The sequence below is a fragment of the Mizuhopecten yessoensis genome, unplaced genomic scaffold (assembly GCF_002113885.1).
Source record: "Mizuhopecten yessoensis strain PY_sf001 unplaced genomic scaffold, ASM211388v2 scaffold29, whole genome shotgun sequence".
In the NCBI taxonomy this organism is placed as follows: domain Eukaryota; kingdom Metazoa; phylum Mollusca; class Bivalvia; order Pectinida; family Pectinidae; genus Mizuhopecten; species Mizuhopecten yessoensis.
This window is the reverse complement of record NW_018403342.1, coordinates 899990-907053: the sequence shown is the minus strand read 5'-3', so window position 1 is coordinate 907053 and position 7064 is coordinate 899990. Positions and strand designations below refer to the sequence as shown.

Genomic DNA, 7064 nt, shown 5'->3' with positions numbered 1-7064 from the left:
GTATTCTGTTCTGTCCTCTGTCGGTACTCGGGGTCAAATGAGATACGTGCGCTATTAGATTTATGTAAAAGTCTGTTTTTTGAGAACATACAACATGGACGTGATGCTTCCAATTCTATGGTTTATTATCATCTTCAAACCCTACAAAGAAACAATAACAACCATTCAGTACATACAGTATATTAAAGGGAAACAACTCTCTTCCACACAAGATACAATATATATATCACCCTGTTAAATATCATTACACAGATCTATATACTATTATAATTACATCAATTAACATTGCGTTAATAGGCTCTGTTATTTAATTACAAATACCATTTATAGTATTCAATTACTAGTCTCAAGGTCTGATTTATAGAACTTCCTCGATCATGATTAATTACATTAATACATATTACTTTACACATATAACATTACATACATATCTCATTACTTTCTGTACACTTGCCCTACAGTATTATGCAGGGTTTTTTCCACATAGGTTCTTTGATTATATGTTTCCTGGTCAATTCTCTGGGATTCAATTCTCAACCTGATAATCAATAAAATGCTCTTTCTCACTAAATTTGCCAATAGCACTCTTACATACCATAGTACTGAATATAAATAATAAAACCATTTGCAACTTTGTAGATTTCAACAGAATAAAAATGACTATATCATCTAATTCAAAAATGTATCAAATTACTTAAAAAATGTATTTAACCTTAATTTCATTTACTGTTTAATATAGTAACCAATAAATTCATTAAACATTTATATTAGAATTAGCTAGAAGGACTAAAACTAACTTACCAAAATACTTCAATATGTGCTTGTCTCTTTTACCTTCTTCATACCACCATACCCGGGTATCTAATGTACAACTGCCTGACTTACAGCTCACAGCTAAAAACATGCTTTACCAGATGGAATCCAACCAATCGTATCGGTCCATGTCACAAGTCACTTGTCAAGGTATACCCTAACACTACTCATGTCCAGTAGCTAGTCCTAAACCGGGCAGTAGCACAATATACATTATCTAATGCATAACCTAACATACAAGATGTATTAAAGGTATATATGTTCTCTATTTGTTATGGATATAATTGAAAGTTATCAATTATGTGATGACCCATGTCAAATATATTAAAATATCTTACATAATAATTATACAATACACAATGATCTGATCCATGTCAGACAATATAAAATCTGCATTTCTGACATAATCAGACATGTCCTGGTCCATACCAGATGATTTACATATACAAAATACATTAAATACACACTGTCACATTATCCCCCCTGTTGAAAATAAAATGACGTCCACGTCATTTGCCGCTAACTACGGATAACACTGCTGATCTAGCACACTCCGGCATGTCCTGAATTGCACCAGTACGCACAAGTTCCGCTATATACTGTGCCCGTAGCAGCCAATCCGGATCTTGAGTAGCAGGAACTTGACACATAACATACTCTCCGGCTCTCTGCCACTTTGGGTTTCTTTCTTCCTTTCCGATATTCTAGGCACAGGAACTGGTCTATTTACAACAACACGCTGATCCTCTGTATCGGTGTCGTGATCAGACATCACTGCCTCACCATGATCCGGCAGCTCATGAGAATCATCCTGAGATATGGTATCATTTTCATCCGCAATGGATGCTCGGTCGTCACCAATGTCACCATCATCTCCTGTCTCCGCAACATCATCTTGATCGTCATCAGTGGGTTCGGAAACGACTTCACTCCCCTCGGCTATAGACCTCTCTGTGGTGCTGGATGGGGCACGCGGAACCTTAACCGATGGAGTGACATATACCTGAAATGATTCATCCTCTGGCACTTTCTCCGTTGACCTCTTAGTCCTGTCTTTTTTTGTAGTTTTCTTGGGTGTGTTAACTTCTTCAGCTTTCTCAGCTGGTGGCACACTGGGGATGGGTAAGAGTAGATTCCTGTGTAATGTTCGTGTCCTTCCTTCACCACTTACCCGTTTAACAGTGAACACAGGCACATCATTGTTTGGCTGGTCCAACACAATGTAGGTGTCTTCCTCCCATTTGTCGGCTAGTTTGTGACAAATCACTGCCTCCGCATGGGATCGAACCCGGGACCTCCGGCTTACTAGTCTTACGCTCAACCGAAAGAGAAGTTCCCTATAGACGAGCGATATATTGCGGCTAGTATTTACCAGGGTTACATACTCCCCTTCCAGGAAAGAACTCGTCCTCGAGTTTTTTCAGGGGTAACAGCGATGCTTGTGGAGCAAGGCCGAGGATTTTTCCCGGGGGCCCACGGTGGGCGCCATTGTAAAAGTCTGGTTTTTGAAAACATACAACATGGACGTGATGCTTTCAATTCTATGGTTTATTATCATCTTCAAACCTTTTTTCAATAGCACTGACGTCGGCGTCCAGGGTACAAGCGCTACATTACCTTGATACTAATTTCATGAGGATGATGAAGGATACGGTTACTTTTGATATAGTCGAACTGAAAAAAAGAAAAAGAATATGTGTTGTTAGAACTCTTAAAAGTTGTCTTGAACGAACGACTAAACGAGAATCTAGTAGGCTGTTTGTGTCATTCAAAACTTTTAAAACTGTGAGTACATCTACTATTGCCAGGTGGCTGAAGGAGGTTCTAGTGTTCTCTGGTATTGACACTTCACGTTTTATAGCACACTCTTACCGGAGTGCTTCTACATCTGCTGCATTGATGTCAGGTATCAAGCTCAGTGATATTTTGTAAACAGCAGACTGGTCTAAAGTTTACAGCGACTTTCAATGAATATTACAACAGAGATGTGGAAGTTTCCAATTCCTTTGCTATCTCTGTTTTAGGCCGATAATTTATTGTCGGTGACTTTGCTATCTACAGTATGGGATATGTCAGTTATTAAAATTAGTAAAATATAATTGACGTCCTTGTTTTATTTTGTTGATGAATGCTTTAAACTTGCTATGTGATACCCTCGTAAGCCGAGGCCTTAGTGTAAAAGAATGGGACCCTCCTCCAAGTATCCTTTAGGATATGATGGAGGAGGGGCATTCTTTAAACTAATAGCCCGAGGGTAAAAGGGTATCTACCCAGCCTAAATGTCAACTGCTTTATGCATTTTGTGCTGTTATGCATGTCCCACCCTTGTTGATATGTTGTCATTATCAACAAAATTTGGATTCTCTAAAGGATGTCGATTTGCACACGTGCACGCGTTTAATACTACATACTGTTATGAATATTCATAGGGTAAAAACCTCTTTGAATGGAGGTCGTCTCTCACAGGTCAGCGAGAATATGCTATGTGTTTAAAGAATGCCCCTCCTCCATCATATCCTAAAGGATACTTGGAGGAGGGTCCCATTTTGGAAACCCCACCTTTGAATTTTAAATTTAGTTTGACCACACGCTCCGACGTCCACGGCTAGAACGACAAACCTCATCCCCTACCGCACGCACTTTCCTGTCCTAGCACGTGCCCACAATATGTCAAACGTTCGTAACTACGGGACATTTATTTTCCACTATACTCCGAACTGCGGAAAATGTTTAAATAACCATAGGAGAAACATAAGAAATCGTATCCGGATAGGGTATAAATCTACAAACGATACCAATACCAGCATGGAGCTGTATACAAAGATACAGTTTGTCGGAATCAAATTTCAAAATCAGATTAAGGTTTGTGTAAGGAACTTAGGGGGGAGGGGAAATATAACAAATTTCAGATTGCCAGTATGGTTTTGGTCATAATAGTCATCTTTAGACTATTAGGGGATATTTGTTTAGGACATTTACTCAATGTCGGGAGATCTTGCAGAGAGAGCCCGGGATATGGGTATATATACGTATGGTCCCTCACTGTCGCAGCCACAAAGTGAACTTCATCAGTAAGTCCACAATGGGGTTTTCAGCGTTACATACCTGGTCATGTGGGAATAAGTGGAAATATAGTAAGTGCTGATGAGGCAGCTCTTAATCCACATCCGAAAGATAGTAAGCCTTATTCTGATTTTCAACGTTCCATATATTGAACTTTATTAGAACTAATTTGTAAAATAACTTGTGCCTAATATAATCCTCTTGTATATTTGACGCAAATAAAATTATGTATAAAGTTGTCGCAAAGGTATTGCGAATATACGCATAATTATTGTGGTTTTTCGCAATTGTTTTGTGTTTCATATGGCACATATTTCTCCTTAATGCCTCCTGTATATTTCTCTTACATGTACGAACCTCGTGTGCCTTCTATGCTATTCCTACGTGCATACGACCACTAATTTTAGTTTTAAATTGCATTCAACATTATGACTACTGCCGAATCTATATACCACGAAAAAAGCACAGCTTTTTCGAAGTACTTACTCAAAGATGGAAGCATCCCCGTAATGGTCATTCCAAAATGCATAGGCAGATCCACTGGGGTGTATTCTCACCATTGTTTCGGGTCGTCAACATTATTACAACTGAAAATCAATATTTGTGATCATCACTTTCAAGACCATACTTTCTTTTAATAGGAAAGAGTCACAGCATTTTTTTTTTTTACAAAGAATAAGTATGAAGATTTTCAAAACAAACTAAAAATGAGACAGAGTTCTGCTTCCCTATTTCCTCTTCACCTACATATGTGTACATACACATTTTTCACAGTGTTAACAAATATGGATGGGGTGAAAACGTTTTTGGACATCTAGACTAATTTCTTGGTTAAAAAGGAGAAATAAATCATCTCGCAACTCTCGACAGTGGTTTTTTTTCAATCCTTAATGGAATTTATTTAATTTCGTCAATTTCGTCAATTAAGTCCTATTCTGTAGTATCCATAAGGTGCGGATGCCTTATGGTGCTTTGTTAACCACATTTAACAATATTTAATAATAATATTTATTCAGGTAAAAGGCAAATAATACACGTATATCATATTTAGCAGATTCGACATATATATATAGAATATCACAGAATGAGATCTTATTTTTATAAGTTATTTATGCCATAAAACTAGTAATCAGTCAGGTGTTAAAACTGGATTGGATTAGATTAATTTAGGCCTTTACCTGGGATGACCCATAAAGCCACATTGTGGCTTAATTCCAATGGGGTCCCTTAGATCTAAATAAAAAAAAAATCATTCATAAAATAGTTACATTGTTATTTGATAAGACTCTAAGACACTTCTTTTATAAAAAAATAAATAGATATAGAATGTTACATGTGCCATAGGCTATACTCAATAAAATAATGGTAATTGAATGATACAAAATATGAAGAGATTAACAATATATTGGAATTTTAACAATCAAAGATATACAGTATTAACTTAAAATGTTACCTGCCAAAGGGCTGGTGGTTGGGCCAATCCCTACCGACCAAACTCTCGGACATTAACGTACATTAATACAATTGATTGACATGTACTGGTATATAACTGATACTAATAAAAATCTAACAGAACATAAAAAATGGAATGTAAATAGGATTTAAGTCAAATGTGTAATGATTTTGAATAATTCAATTGACAAATTTTAACAAGTTTTATTTAAATTAATTGCTACTTGCAGAAGAGGGCTGGTGGTTTGGCCAATCCCTACCGACCAAACTCTCAGACTGCATATAAAGTAACGATATAGTATGCTTAAATAACAATGTTTATGATTATATTTGAATTAAGAAGTAATAGAGTATATCACTGAAGTCTCACTTTTATCCTTTCACAAAATCACATTTTTGTTCCGATCTAAAATTTGATGTCAAATGTTGTTTGACCAGAAATTTGAATCAGTGCAAGTTCTTGGTTGCCTTAATATTATCTGGTAATGCATTCCAGTCCTTTATTGCATTGTAAAAGAAAGACGTGGACTCTACCCCACTTATATTATGTATATAAAAGTTAGATTGGCTTGATCTTGTACACCTCTTGTTGTTCCTTTCAAAACCTTCCTTCATATAAGCTGGACATTTTTCATGATTTTTTTTAAAACTATTACTTGCATTCAACATATTTATTTTTTCCAGTTCTCCAAAAGTTATTCTTTTTCTCCAATCTTAATCCAAAATAAAACGAACAACCTTGTTTTGTATAACTTGAAGTTTGTGTTTGAGAGTTTTGGAGATACCCTCGTACCAAGATGAGCAAGCATAGTCAAAATGACATTGGATAAGTGCCGAGCAGTGTTTTTCTTGATGACAGAGTTAGGCTTTTTCTGGTTCGGTATAAAAAAATAGTCTCTGATTAATTTTCTGTATAGCATTGTTCACAATATGTTGTCCTGAAAGAAACTGGTCTAAGATTACACCCAGATATTTTACGTGTAGTTTGGACTCAATAGTATGTCCATTGCATTTAATATTAAAACAATTTGAAGTCCAATTTCTCAATTTTCCTTTAGGGCGCTTATTGTTTTCCCAAGATGAAGTGAAAGTTTATTATCTACAAGCCAATCGTGCAGGATTCCAGTGTTTTGGATAATTTATCTGATATTATGTTTGGGTCTTTGTGTGAAAAAAATATAGCACTCTCATCTGCATATAATAGGAGTTTGCACTCAGAGTCGATACTTATCTGCATGTCATTAACATACGTTAAAAATAAAAGTGGCCTAGTATATATACTACCCTGGGGTACCCCACAGTTTACATCTGCAATGCTGGAATTTGTTTTGTTAACATGAACAAGTTGTTTTCCTTGCATGAGATAGGATTTAAACCATGCAATAGACTCAATACCCATACATTTAAGTTTTTCACAAAGAATATCATGGTCAACTGTATCAAATGCTTTTTGTAAATCTAAAAGTACCATGCCTGTAAAAAGACCTTTAGCTGTCTGGGATTTAATATAGTCTACAAGATGGATGAGGCAAGAATCATGTTCTGAATCTTTTTTTACATCAAAAATGGTTGCATCGTAAATGAACACCCAAATCTTGTAGAAAACGGAAAGAAAAATCAATCTAATCTCATGCTCGGTCAATATCAGACTGTATTCACAGGACGCTTTTACTCGCAACATGATATGCCCGCTACAAACGTTCAGGTGATCTCGATTATTTAGTTTGCCTGACGAA

The 7064-nt window shown here is 36.2% G+C and overlaps 1 long non-coding RNA gene across 1 annotated transcript; it reads right to left on the bottom strand.

Annotated features, from left to right (window-relative positions):
- Nucleotides 1-480: 480 nt before the first annotated feature.
- Nucleotides 481-1216, bottom strand: LOC110467268. The gene is made up of 2 exons (XR_002461731.1): nucleotides 802-1216; nucleotides 481-538 (listed from the first exon to the last, which is right to left on the bottom strand). It is a non-coding gene; the product is annotated as an uncharacterized LOC110467268 (long non-coding RNA).
- Between the last annotated feature and the right edge of the window lie 5848 nt (nucleotides 1217-7064).